The sequence below is a fragment of the Pristiophorus japonicus genome, chromosome 10 (assembly GCF_044704955.1).
Source record: "Pristiophorus japonicus isolate sPriJap1 chromosome 10, sPriJap1.hap1, whole genome shotgun sequence".
In the NCBI taxonomy this organism is placed as follows: Eukaryota; Metazoa; Chordata; class Chondrichthyes; family Pristiophoridae; genus Pristiophorus; species Pristiophorus japonicus.
Window position 1 is genome coordinate 90888353 of NC_091986.1, and position 14801 is coordinate 90903153.

Sequence of the window (14801 nt, forward strand, 5' to 3'; positions counted from 1 at the left end):
GCGGGTGGGGAGCTCCCAATCTTGGCAGCAAATACAATCCTCGGCAAAGTACCGCCAAGGACTGAGTCGGGCCCAAGAAGGGGGAGAACACACACAAATAAAAAGTTACATAAAAAAAAACACTGGAAAACCTTCAGGGGACCCCATCCACCTGAATCGCTGTAAAAAAAAATAATAAAGAAAAGTTTACTAACCTTATTTTTTACAGGTCTCCATACTTACTGTTGAGGTTAGTCCTGCCTCCATGCGGCGGTCCTTCCCCCTGCTGCTGCTGACTCCGGCCCAGAGAAAACTGGCAGCTCGGTGGGTGAGAGGACACTTATGCGCGTTGCGCGCTAGTGGACTACAGCGGGCGGTTCCCAGCGGTCTTCCCTCCCCTCCGGCGGGAGGCCTCCACGAAACTGGCACCAAGGGGAGACTGCGCCGAGTTTTCTGGGCGATCGGCAGCGGGTGGTGAGTCCACCAAGTTCGGGGCCTAAATGGGGTAGATGAGTAAAGGGACCTCTGGGTACAGTAACACAAATGACTAAAAGTAGCAGTGCAGGTTACTCAGGTCATAAAGAAAAAAGCAAATCAAACACTGGGGTTCGAAAAAGATCGTGCTAGAACTTTATAAATCACTGATTCTGTCTCAGTTGGACTATTGTGGACAATTCTGGGCACCACACTTTAGGAAATATGTGAAATCCTTTTAAAGGACACGGAAGAGGTTAACCAGGATGTTACCAGGGATGAGACTTCAGTTACGAGAAGAGGTTGGAACAGAGAAGGTTAAGAGGTGACCAAATAGAAGTTTTCAGGATGATTGGTTTTGATAGAATAGACAGAGAAAAATTATTCCCTCTGGCGATTGGGTCAAAATCAGATGTCATAGAGTTAAAATCATTAGCAAAAGTTGTAGAGTGGAGATGAGGAGAAATATTTTCTCAGAGATGTAGGGATCTTGAATGCTCTTATGAAAAGGTGGTGGAAGCTGATTCCACAAAGAATTTTAAAAGGGAGTTGGACAGATCCTTCAGGATGAGGAACTTGCAGGGTTACAGACAGAAATCAGGGATGTGGGACGAAGCACGACTGCTCTTTCAAAGAGCCAGCACAGGCATGACAGGCCAAATGGCCTACCTCTGTGCTGTAAGTTTCTATGGGCTCAATTTTCTGCAAGCCTGTTTTCTGGCGTATTGCCAGAGTTACGCCCGTTTTTCTAGGCCAGAAATGTGCCGGAAATAATTTGCCAAAGTTTCCCTGATGTATAATTCGAATTTGGCGCCGCGCAGCGTGTCCAGTCGCCTCGAGGGCGGGGGGGGGGAGGGAGGGGAGGGGGGGGAGGGAGGGGAGGGGGGGGAGGGGAGGGGTAGAGCCTGTTGTCTGCACCAAAAAACGAAGCGCCACCACCTGTGTATGCACGGGAAACAAAGTTATGTTTTTAACATCGTTCCAATGGACGCGCATGTTCCATACAGCTCGGATTTGACAGTCGGTCATTTTTAAAGAGCCAATTGTGTGTGAGAGAAGGAGTGCTGTGTGAGAGCAATGGAAAAATCACAGCTGGAGCAATACAAGATGTAACGCAGTGCAAGGACCAAGAATTTCTTACAGGAAGAAGTGGTGGCACTACTTACTGTGATTGAGAACAGATGACAGGAGCTGGACACCAGCAGAGATCACACAAAAGTTCCACCCAAATAAATCATCATCATTATAGGCAGTCCCTTGGAATCGAGGAAGAATTACTTCCACTCTTATAAGAACATAAGAATTAGGAACAGGAGTAGGCCATCTAGCCCCTCGAGCCTGCTCCGCCATTCAAAAAGATCATGGCTGATCTGGCCGTGGACTCAGCTCCACTTACCCGCCCACTCCCCATAACCCTTAATTCCCTTATTGGTTACAAATTTATCTATCTGTGATTTGAATACATTCAATGAGCTAGCCTCAACTGCTTCCCTGGGCAGAGAATTCCACAGATTCACAACCCTCTGGGAGAAGAAATTCCTTCTCAACTCAGTTTTAAATTGGCCCCCCCCGTATTTTGAGGCTGTGCCCCCTAGTTCTAGTCTCCTCGACTAGTGGAAACAACCTCTCTGCCTCTTTCATTATTTTAAATGTTTCTATAAGATCACCCCTCATCTTTCTAAACTCCAACGATTAAAGACCCAGTCTACTCAATCTATCATCATAAGGTAACCCCCTCATCTCCGGAATCAGCCTAGTGAATCGTCTCTGTACCCCCTCCAAAGCTAGTATATCCTTCCTTAAGTAAGGTGACCAAAACTGCACGCAGTACTCCAGGTGCGGCCTCACCAATACCCTGTACAATTGCAGCAGGACCTCCCTGCTTTTGTACTCCATCCCTCTCGCAATGAAGGCCAGCATTCCATTCGCCTTCCTGATTAACTGCTGCACCTGCAAACTAACTTTTTGGGTTTCGTGCACAAGGACCCCCAGATCCCTCTGCACTGCAGCATGTTGTAATTTCTCCCCATTCAAATAGTATTCCCTTTTCCTGCTTTTTTTTCCCAAAGTGGATAACCTCACATTTTCCTACATTAGCCCATTTGCTTAACCTATCTAAATCTCTTTGCAGCCTCTCTGTGTCCTCTACACAACCCACTTCCCCACTAATCTTTGTGTCATCTGCAAATTTTGTTACACTACACTCTGTCCCCTCTTCTAGGTCATCTATGTATATTGTAAACAGTTGTGGTCTCAGCACAGATCCCTGTGGCACACCACTAACCACCGATTTCCAACCCGAAAAGGACCTATTTATCCCGATTCTCTGCTTTCTGCCAGCCATTTCACTATCCATGCTAATACATTTCCGCTGACTCCGCGTACCTTTATCTTCTGCAATAACCTTTTTTGTGGCACCTTATCGAATGCTTTTTGGAAATCTAAATACACCACATCCATCGGTACACCTCTATCCACCATGCTCGTTATATCTTCAAAGAATTCCAGTAAATTAGCTAAACATGATTTCCCCTTCATGAATCCATGTTGCGTCTGCTTGATTGCACTATTCCTATCTAGATGTCTCGCTATTTCTTCCTTAGTGATAGCTTCAAGCATTTTCCCCACTACAGATGTTAAACTAACCGGCCTATAGTTACCTGCCTTTTGTCTGCCCCCTTTTTTAAACAGAGACATTACATTAGCTGCTTTCCAATCCACTGGTACCTCCCCAGAGTCCAGAGAATTTTGGTAGATTATAACCAATGTATCTGCTATAACTTCTGTCATCTCTTTTAATACCCTGGGATGCATTTCATCAGGACCAGGGAACTTGTCTACCTTGAGTCCCATTAGCCTGTCCAGCACTACCTCCCTAGTGATAGTGATTGTCTCAAGGTCCTCCCTTCCCACATTCCCGTGACCAGCAATTTTTGGCATGGTTTTTGTGTCTTCCACTGTGAAGACCGAAGCAAAATAATTGTTTAAGGTCTCAGCCATTTCCACATTTCCCATTACTAAATCCCCCTTCTCATCTTCTAAAGGACCAACATTTACTTAAGTCACTCTTTTCCTTTTTATATATCTGTAAAAGCTTTTACGATCTGTTTTTATGTTTTGCGCAAGTTTACTTTTGTTATCTATCTTTCCTTTCTTTATTGCTTTCTTAGTCATACTTTGCTGTCGTTTAAAATTTTCCCAATCTTCTAGTTTCTCACTAACCTTGGCCACCTTATACGCATTGGTTTTTAATTTGCTACTCTCCTTTATTTCCTTGGTTATCCACGGCTGGTTATCCCTTCTCTTACCGCCCTTCTTTTTCACTGGAATATATTTTTGTTGCGCACTATGAAAGAACTCCTTAAAAGTCCTCCACTGTTCCTCAATTGTGCCACCGTTTAGTCTATGTTCCCAGTCTACTTTAGCTAACTCTGCCCTCATCCCACTGTAGTCCCCTTTGTTTAAGCATAGTATGCTCGTTTGAGACACTACTTCCTCACCCTCAATCTGTATTACAAATTCAACCATACTGTCATCATTCATTCCGAGAGGATCTTTTACTAGGAGATCGTTTATTATTCCTGTCTCATTACACAGGACCAGATCTAAGATAGCTTGCTCCCTTGTAGGTTCTGTAACATACTGTTCTAAGAAACAATCCCATATGCATTCTATGAATTCCTCCTCAAGACTACCCCGTGCGATTTGATTTGACCAATCGATATGTAGGTTAAAATCCCCCATGATTACTGCCGTTCCTTTTTCACATGCCTCTATTATTCCCTTGATTATTGTCCGCCCCACGGTGAAGTTATTATTTTGGGGCCTATAAACTATGCCCACCAGTGACTTTTTCCCCTTACTATCTCTAATCTCCACCCACAATGATTCAACATTTTATTCATTAGAGCCAATATCATCTCACAACTGCCCTGATATCATCCTTTATTAACAGAGCTACCCCACCTCCTTTCCCTTCTTGTCTATCCTTCCGAATTGTCAGATACCCCTGTATGTTTAATTCCCAGTCTTGGCCACCTTGCAACCACGTTTCTGTAATGGCCACCAAATCATACCCATTTGTAATGATTTGTGCCGTCAACTCATTTACTTTATTTCGAATGCTGCGTGCGTTTAGGTAGAGTGTTTTAATACTAGCTTTTAAACCATGATTTTTAGTTTTGACCCCTCCTGCAGCCCCTTTATCTTCATACATATTGTCCCTTCCTATCACCTTGTGACTCTTAATATGAGTCCTTAGGTGGCTGAACAGTCCAATACGAGAACCACAGTTCGTGTCACAGGTAGGACAGAAAGTCGTTGAGGGTGGATGGGACAGGTTTGCCGCATGCTCTTTCTGCTGCCTGCGCTGGATTTCTGTATGCTCTCGGCGATGAGATTCGAGGTGCTCAGCGCCCTCCCGGATGCACTTCCTCCACTTAGGGTGGTTTTTGGTCAGGGACTCCCAAGGAATCAGTGGGGATGTTGCACACTTTCAGGGGGGCTTTGAGGGTGTCCCTGTAACGTTTCCTCTGCCTACCTTTGGCTCATTTGCCGTGAAGGAGTTCAAAGTAGAGCGCTTGCTTTGGAAGTCTCATGTCTGGCATGCGAACTATGTGGCCTGCCCAGTGGAGCTGATCAAGTGTGGTCAGTGCTTCAATGCTGGGGCTGTTGGCTTGGTCAAGGACGCTAATGTTTGTGCGTCTGTCCTCCCAGGGGATTTGTAGGATCTTGCGGAGACATCGTTGGTATTTCTCCAGCGACTTGAGGTGTCTACTGTATATGTATGGTCCATGTCTCTGAGCCATACAGGAGGGCGGGTATTACTACAGCCCTGTAGACCATGAGCTTGGTGGCAGTTTTGAGGGCCTGATCTTCAAACACTCTTTTCCTCAGACGGCCGAAGGCTGCACTGATGCACTGGAGACAGTGTTGAATCTCGTCGTCAATGTCTGCTCTTGTTGATAAGAGGCTCCCGAGATAGGGGAAGTGGTCTACGTTGTCCAGGGCCGCACCGTGGATCTTGATGACTGGGGGGCAGTGCTGTGCGGCGAGGACAGGCTGGTGGAGGACCTTTGTCTTACGGATGTTTAGCGTAAGGCCCATGCTTTCGTACGCCTCAGAAAATACGTCGACTATGTCCTGGAGTTCAACCTCTATGTGCGCAGAAGCAGACGTCGTCCGTGTACTGTAGTTCGACGACCGAGGTCTTGGACCTGACTTGGAGACAATGAAGGTTGAACAGGTTCCCACTGGTTCTGTAGTTTAGTTCCACTCCAGCTTGTTGACTGTGAGGTGGAGCATGGCAGCGAGGAAGATTGAGAAGAGGCTTGGGGCGATGACGCAGCCCTGTTTGACCCCAGTCCGGACGTGGATTGGGTCTGTAATGGATCCGTTGGTAAGGATCACAGCCTGTATGTCGTCGTGACAAACTTTTGGGGCATCCGAAACGGAGGAGGGTGCTCCATAGACCCTCACGGTTGACAATGTCAAAGGCCCTTGTAAGGTTGAAGAAGGCCATGTATAAGGGGCTGGTGCTGCTCCCTGCATTTTTCCTGCAGCTGTCACGCTGCAAAAATCATGTCTGTTGTGCCCGGTAGGGGACGAAATCCGCTCTGTGACTCCGGTAGGAGCTCCTCGGCCACAGGGAGAAGACGGTTGAGGAGGACTCTAGCAACAACTTTCCCAATGGCTGATAACCGGGAAATTCCTCTGCAGTTGCTGCAGTCGGATTTGTCCCCTTTTTTAAAGATGGTCACGATCACTGCATCTGAGATCTCCCGGCATGCTCTCCTCCCCCCAGATGAGAGAGATGAGGTCATGTATTCGTGCCAGCAGTGCCTCATCACCATACTTCAGTGCCTTAGCAGGCATTCCATTCTCTCCCGTAGCTTAGTTGTTCTTAAGCTGTCTTTTATTACTTTTTCTACCTCGTGCAATGTTGGGGTCTCACTGAGGTGGTGGCGTGTGGTATGCTGCGGGATGGAGTCGAGAACACTCGAGTCAAAGGCGGATTGTGGAGATCTTCGAAGTGCTCCTTCCACTGGTTCCTGACTGCTTCGGTGTCCTTGATGAGTGTTTCCCTGTTCTTGGCCAGCAGTCAGGTGGGGCCTTGGGTGTTCTTGGACCCCCTTGCCACTGGATCAAGACCATGCTCAGCTAAGCCGGTGTGCAACGACCACCCCACGTTAAAAGAACTCTCGCACAGGCATCTTCCATTCTTCTAACATGAAGTTCGGGACCTGGAATGTCAGGACCCTCATGGGCAACTCCAACAGCGACCGGCCGGAACGCCGCACCGCCATAATTGCCCGGGAACAAAGAAATGAAGAAACGCTGGAACCAAGTTGCAGAAGATTACCGCGTAATGGTGACCACCATGAGATCTGGAAGCCAGTGTAAAAAGAAGTGGCAGAACCTTGGTCAAGTAGTTAGTGTAAGTAATATTTTCATTTATTCAATGGAATTGCAATTGTAAACGTGACCAGCTGTATATGTCCCACTCAGCAGAAAGACACCCTCTCTAAAAAGTTGCATTTTCATCTTTGCAGAGGAAGGTGGCACATAATAAAAGGGAAAGAACTCGAACAGGAGGAGGCCCGGCAAATCTGCACCCACTGACACCCTTAGAAGGGAGGTTCGCTGCTTTGATGGGTCTTGCCTGGAGAAAAGCAATCAGTACTGGACAAGCTGGGCCCACACTCAAAGGAGAGGGTAAGTCCTGCAAATTCATCATGGTCCTTCAAATCAGCCTGCTGCCAGGCCTGCAATTTGTGAGCCTACTCATGCCACCCACCCTGCTTCCTCCTACTGCTAACCATTTCACTGTTCTGTTATCTTTTGCAGAACTTGAGGCCAACCCTGACAATGCAGAAGAAGATTCAGACAAGGATGAGCTGGAAGAGGAGAACATCTTCCAATCCAACCCTCCAGACCAAGAACATAGGGGTGAGGGGAGGGGGAGGGGATGGAGCTGGATGAAGCTCCCACTGTTGTACTGACTTTGGAGGAGGTGCCGCTCATGGAGGTACCAGCCCTTTCCGTGACTCGTGGTTTGTGTGTTGGTGAGACATTCCATGGTTTCACACCTTCCGAGGTTACGGGTCCCAGTGGTGGGGTGCAGCAAGGCACACCCTGGACCCCACTGTCCCAGGCTGTGGGTCCCAGTGTTGGGGTGTGAGCCACACCCGTGGGGAGGAGGGGAAGGAGAGCTCAACCGCGCTCTCCCGAGATGCAGGATCCAACAGATGTGGTTCAGTTGACGTCATTGAGTACAGCGAGCATTAATCTTACCTGATCACCCCTGGATGAGTGATGAGGTAGCAGGACTGTCGGGAGAAGTAACAGCAATGACACGAGAAATGGGAACGATATCCGGGACCATCAGTGTGGGAATAGTGGCCATGAGGCTGGGAATGTCAGAGGTAGTGCAAACCATGTCACTGACCATGAGGGAGGGAATGTTGCAGGTTGTTGAGACACTGTCAGGGTGCATGATGGACGGCATGTTGGAGTTAGCTGCTGCAATAAGGGAACACGCCTAGACCCCGGGCCCATTGACACAATCAACTGCCACTCCCGCTGCAATCCCCACACCAACCCTTGAAGAGCCCAAAGCTGGGCCCTCCAACCTGACGCCGATGCCCCCCACCCTCAAGAGCTGCGCAGTACCCGAGATGTTAGAAAGAATAAGCTCGGTACCAAGCCCAGAAATACTGTGCCACTGCCTGCGGGCAGAGGTGGTGGCGTGTCCAAGACCAAGCGCAGCGGGCGGTCTTAGAATAAGGGGAATGAGAGATGGGTGCAGCCTTTCTTTGCTGCTGCTGTTGTTATTACTGTTACTATTGTAATTGTTCTCAAATTAAAAGTTTTTTGTAAGTTATGTAAATTTACAAGTTTATAAATGATCTTAAAGTAAAGTTTGATACAAGAATAATTTAATTTAAGTTAAGTACATTGTAAACGTTTGAATAAAAGAAATTTTACATTAAAACTGAATCATGTTCCATTAACACAACACTACATTACAGAACAGCTTCAAACAGTAAACATGTCCATGTGTAATAGTTGTCACTGAGCCCTCAGGCATCAGTAAAGCGTTCACGGATGAGCTGTTTGCGCAAGGCTCGAGCAATCGTTAAAGGGGCACGATGGCCCGCCCTCCTCCGCCATCGTGCTAGGGACTCAGGCACTTGCACGGCTTCCTCATCCTCATCCTCCTCGTCCCCCTCCTCCTGCTCATCACCTGCATCTTCCACACTATTATCATCAACCACTCTCACCGCAGGTGGGTCTTCCACTACCAGGTGCTGCTGGCTCATGATGGCAAAGTTATGCAGCATGCAGCACACAACAGTGAACTGACTGACAATCTCAGGAGAGTACAGAAAGTAGCCTCCTTAATGGTCCAGGTATCGGAAATGCTGTTTCAATATGCCAATGGTCCTCGCAATGATGCTGCGCATCGCAATGTGCGACATGTTGTATTGACGGTCAGCTTCCGTCCGGGTTACGCATAGGGGCGTCTTGAGCCAGGTAGCGAAGCCGTACCTTTTGTCTCCCAGTAGCCAGTTCTGCTCTTCTGGCTGCTGCTTCTGAAACATGGCAGATATAACACTGTCACGTAGGATGAACACATCGTGGGTGCTGCCAGGATATCTTGCATCGATTGACATCATACGATGCATGTCGTCACACACGAGCTGCACATTAATGGAGTGGAAGCCTTTTCTGCTCCTGTACATCTCGGAATCCTCCAAAGGTGCTCGCAAGGCGATGTGGGTACAATCAATGCAGCCCTATGCCTTTGGGAAGCCAGTAATCCTGGAGAAGCCCACAGCCCTTGGGTGGTCATGGGGAACTTGATGAAGTCATTCCTACGCGCATACAGTGCAGCTGTGACCTGGCGAATGGAGACATGTGTTGCATGTTGAGAGATGGTGCGCACATCCCCAGTTGTAGCTGGAAACAATCCGGAGGTATAGAATGAAAGTGCAGCTGTAACTTCACTTCAATTGACAAAGCAGTCTTCCTCATGCTTCTCGGTTGCAGGTCTGCTTTGACCAACTCACAGATCTCACTTACAAATTCTTTGTGGAAACGCAGCCTTCTGACACAGTCTGCATCACACAGGTGGAGGTACGAATGCCTGTCTCGATATAACCGAGGTGGGTAAGGCCTCCTGCCCCAGTATCTTTTTGGCTCTGATGTTCCTGATGCGATGAAGTCAAATCTATTGTCTCCTACGTAGCACCATGATGCAGAAGGCTCGCACAAGGTATGGCATTGTGTCAGTATTGCCTCTATACTTAAATTTAACCTTTGACTTATCCTCTCTTTTCCTCCTGCCCCCCTTAACTAATTGCAGTCTTGTGACTTCTCTCTCCTCCCTCCCTTTACTAATTGGAATCTTGTGACACCTCTCTCTCTCTCTCTCTCTCTCTCTCTTTCTCTTTCCCCCCCCCCCCCACTCATTGCAGTCTTCAATGCAGAAGGCACCTGCAGAAGCCTTACGATCGGTACCTCACTCTCTTTTCTCCCCGCCCCCCCCACTCCACAGCTTGTTTTGTAGCCAAACCCCGAGCTGCTGTGTCCGGGCGGGGGGCTGATTTCTGCCGGCCAAAGCTACGACCCTCCAGCCCTGCTTCAAGATGTTCGCTGGTGGTGTGTGAGTGAGTTTAAAAAAAATAGGAGAACTTCCTGAAATCCAACAAATTTACACTTCTACATTGACCGGTTTTTTAAAAAAAAGTTGAACTTTATTAATGATTTTGACAGTGTTCTTCACTCCCTCTAAAATCTTCAATTTTAAAAACAATGGCGTCTTTCAACATTGATTTGTGAATGTGTGCTGGTTTTCTTAACTCACCAGAAGGTTTTTCGGGAGTGGCCCGATACGCCGACCTAAGAGAAAAAAATGTTGGCCAAACTGCGAACAATTGAAAAAATCAGCGCAGACATGAGGGGACCATGACGTAAAAAAAAAACTGGGCTCGAAAAATTGTAACTAAGTCAGTTACGTCGGTGCAGATCGCAGGCGGAAACTTTGGGGGAAAAAAAAATACTGCAAAAAAAATGGCACGCGTAAAAAAAAAAAAAGGTGCAAATGAACAGGGAAAATTGAGCCCCAAAATTCTATGACTTCCAGAGGGATATAATTGTAAAGCAGAGAAGTTATGTTAAACTTGTATAGAGCCTTGGTTGGATCACATTTGGAGGACTGCACAATTCTGATCTCTATATTATAAAAAGGATATAGAGACACTGGAGACTGTGCAAAAAGATTCACCAGGATAATACCCGGAAAGGCTAAACAGACTGAGGCTCTTTTCTTTCCGAGAAGGCTGAAAGGTGACCTAATAGAGGTCTTTAAGATAATGAAATAGTTTGATAGGGTAGACATAGAGAAAATGTTTCCAATTGTGGGAGAGTCCAAAACTAGAGGTGATAATTATTGGCCGAAAATTCCATCTTTGCCAAGTCCGTACGAAGTGCGCACGGACCCAGCAAGGCCTCAAATAAGCTGTTTTTTGGAGCACGATGCACATGCACTGGCTTTTCCGATCAGATCCTCCGCATCCTCGGAAGTAGGATATCTGCACGGGAGAGATTGGGTTATTTGCACAACTCATGCTCAGCGAATGTCCTTCAAACTTTTACGCCTGGTAAAAGCAGACACATAACTTACCTTTACCACCGTAAGAGTTTTAAAACATATAAAAATAAAATTTAAACACTCATTTTTATATTAAAAACCCTATCCATTAAGGTAAGTTTATTTTTAACACTATTAAAACATATTAATGGGCCTAAAATTGAGGTTGGAGGATTTCGATGGCGAATGATACTTAAAGGGTTGACGGTGGATAGGCAATGGCAAACATTTAAAGATCACATGGGTGAACTTCAACACTTGTACATCCCTGTCTGGAGTAAAAATAAGGTGGCTCAACCGTGGCTGACAAGGGAAATTAGGGATAGTGTTAATGCCAAAGAAGAGGCATATAAATTGGCCAGAAAAAGCAGCAAACCTGAGAACTGGGAGAAATTTAGAATTCAGCAGAGGAGGACAAAGGGTTTAATTAGGAGGGGGGAAATAGAGTATGAGCGGAAGCGAGCTGGCAACATAAAAACTGACTGCAAAAGCTTCTATAGATATGTGAAGAGAAAAAGATTAGTGAAGACAAACGTAGGTCCTTTGCAATCAGAATCAGGTGAATTTATAATGGGGAACAAAGAAATGGCAGACCAATTGAACAAATACTTTGGTTCTGTCTTCACTAAGGAAGACACAAATAACCTTCCGGAAATACTAGGGGACCGAGGGTCTAGCGAGAAGGAGGAACTGAAGGAAATCCTTATTAGTCAGCAAATTGTGTTGGGGAAATTGATGGGATTGAAGGCCGATAAATCCCCAGTTCCTGATAGTCTGCATCCCAGAGTACTTAAGGAAGTGGCCCGAGAAATAGTGGATGCATTGGTGATCATTTTCCAACATTCTATCGACTCTGGATCAGTTCCTATGGACTGGAGGGTAGCTAATGTAACACCACTTTTTAAGAAAGGACGGAGAGAGAAAATGGGGAATTATAGACTGGTTAGCCTGACATCAGTAGTGGGGAAAATATTGGAATCTATTATTAAAGATGAAATAGCGCATTTGGAAAGCAGTGACAGATTCGGTCCAAGTCAGCATGGATTTATGAAAGGGAAACCATGCTTGATAAATCTTCTAGAATTTTTTGAGGATGTAACTAGTAGAGTGGACAAGGTAGAGCCAGTGGATGTGGTGTACTTGGACTTTCAAAAGGCTTTTGAAAAGGTCCCACATAAGAGATTGGTGTGCAGAATTAAAGCACATGGTATTGGGGGTAATGTATTGACGTGGATAGAGAACTGGTTGGCAGACAGGAAGCAGTGAGTCTGGATAAACGGGTCCTTTTCGGAATGGGAGGCAGTGACTAGTTGGAGTACCGCAGTGCTCAGTGCTGGGACCCCAGCTATTTACAATGTACGTCAATGATTTAGATGAAGGAATTGAGTGTAATATCTCCAAGTTTGCAGGTGACATTAAGTTGGGTGACAGTGTGAGCTGTGAGGAGGATGCTAAGAGCCTGCAGGGTGTCTTGGTCAGGTTAGGTGAGTGGGCAAATGCATGGCAGATGCAGTATAATGTGGATAAATGCGAGGTTATCCACTTTGGTGGCAAAAACATGAAGGCAGAATATTATCTGAATGGCGACAGATTAGGAAAAGGGGAGGTACAATGAGACCTGAGTGTCATGGTACATCAATCATTGAAGATTGGCATGCAGGTACAGCAGGCGGTGAAGAAGGCAAATGCATGTTGGCCTTCATAGCTAGAGGATTTGAGTATAGGAGCAGGGAGGTCTTAATGCAGTTGTACAGGGCCTTGGTGAGGCCTCACCTGGAATATTGTGTTCAGTTTTGGTCTCCTAATCTGAGGAGGGACGTTCTTGCTATTGAGGGAGTGCAGCGAAGGTTCACCAGACTGATTCCCAGGGTTCGGCAAGACTGACATGAGGAGAGACTGGATTCACTGGAGTTTAGAAGGATAAGAGGGAATCTCATAGAAACATATAATATTCTGACAGGACTGGACAGGTTAGATGCAGGAAGAATGTTCCCGATGTTGGGGAAGTCCAGAACCAGGGGTCACAGTCTAAGGATAAAGGCTAAGCCATTTAGGACCGAGATGAGGAGAAACTTCTTCACTCAGAGAGCTGTTAACCTGCGGAATTCTCTACCGCAGAGAGTTGTTGATGCTAGTTCTTTAGATATATTCAAGAGGGATTTAGATATGGCCCTGATGGCTAAAGGGATCAAGGGATATGGAGAGAAAGCAGGAAAGGGGTACTGAGGTGAATGATCAGCCATGATCTTATTGAATGGTGATGCAGGCTCGAAGGGCCGCATGGCCTACTCCTGCACCTATTTTCTTGTTTCTATTTTTCCTTCATACAAACGCCTCTGACCCGGAAAAAAAATCTACGAATCTATCCGTTGGTCCCGGAGAAACGTCGGATCTCGGTCGGAGGTCTAGATTCGCTGCACATCGCATGGGAACCTGTCTTCGAGGTATGTAGGTCCAAACTGGATTAACCAATCACGAAGCAGTATTCTCCTTAATAATAATGGTAACTCCGTTTGTGCGCGTTCCCATTCCGATCAATGAGAAAAAACCCTAAAACACCCAAATACAACATAATAAATAAAACATTTAAAATTAATTGAAATTAAATGTTTTAGAAAAAAAATATATTTTGGAATTTTTTTTAACGTGTTTTAATATGGTTTAAAATAAACTTACCTCAATGTACAAGGTTTTTAACAATGTTTTTAAATGTAATTTTTATGTTTTAAAACTCTTATGCTGGTAAAAGTTGGCTATGCACCTGCTTTCAGCAGTGTAAAAGTTTAATGGACATTCACTGGGCATGAGTTGGGCAAAAAGCCCAATCTTGGCCATGCGAATGTCCTTCCTGCAGGGATGTGTTCGATCTGTCAAATCTTGACAGATTGGAAAAGCCGGTTTTCAGGTCATGCGCATTGCACCCTGAAAACCGACTTTTGTGACGCCTCACCGGGTCCATGCGCACTCCGCGGTCAGAATTTTAGCCCCTTTTTTTTTAAATTCCAAAAAATATTAATTTTTTTCTAAAACATTTAATTACATTTAATTTCAATTAATTTTAAATATGTGACATGTTTTATTTATAATGCTGTGTTTCGGTGTTTTAGGGGGTTTTCTCATTGATAAAAATGGGAGTCTGTACAAACAGAGCTCCCATTTTTATCAATGAGAATACTGCATAGTGATTGGTGGTCCAGACCCACGTGACTCCAGCTTGTATGTATGTACCTGAAAGGCATCTTCCCATACGCTGCACAATGAATCTAGGCCTCTGACCGGAATCTCTCTGTTCCTCCGGGACCACCAGGTACTTTTGCAGATTTTTTTCGGAGGCCTTACAGACGAAAGAAGCCTCTGATCACAATTTTCCCCAATAAAGATAGTCACTAATAAATCCAGTAAGGAATTCGGAAGAAATGTCTTTACCTAAAGTGTGGTAAGAATGTGGAACCTGCTACCACAAGGAGTGGTTGAGGTGATTAGTATAGATGCATTTAAGGGAAAGCTAGATAGTACATGAGAAAGGGTTCGATAAAAAGGCTTGGGAGGAGGCTTGTGTGGAGCATTAACACCTACATAAACCAGTTGGGCTGAATGGCTTGTTTAGGTGCTGTAACTCTTGTAGCTTCATGAAGGGCAGAGACCGTTTTGCCACATCTAGGTAAGGAGGGGGCATTCCTGACTCTCACCTCCT

General features: G+C 45.8%; 1 protein-coding gene across 1 annotated transcript in view; it reads left to right on the forward strand.

The window, feature by feature from the left end:
* The window catches only part of ercc5 (excision repair cross-complementation group 5), a 287038-nt gene that overhangs the window by 220718 nt on the left and 51519 nt on the right, over positions 1 to 14801 (forward strand). The window lies entirely within an intron of this gene.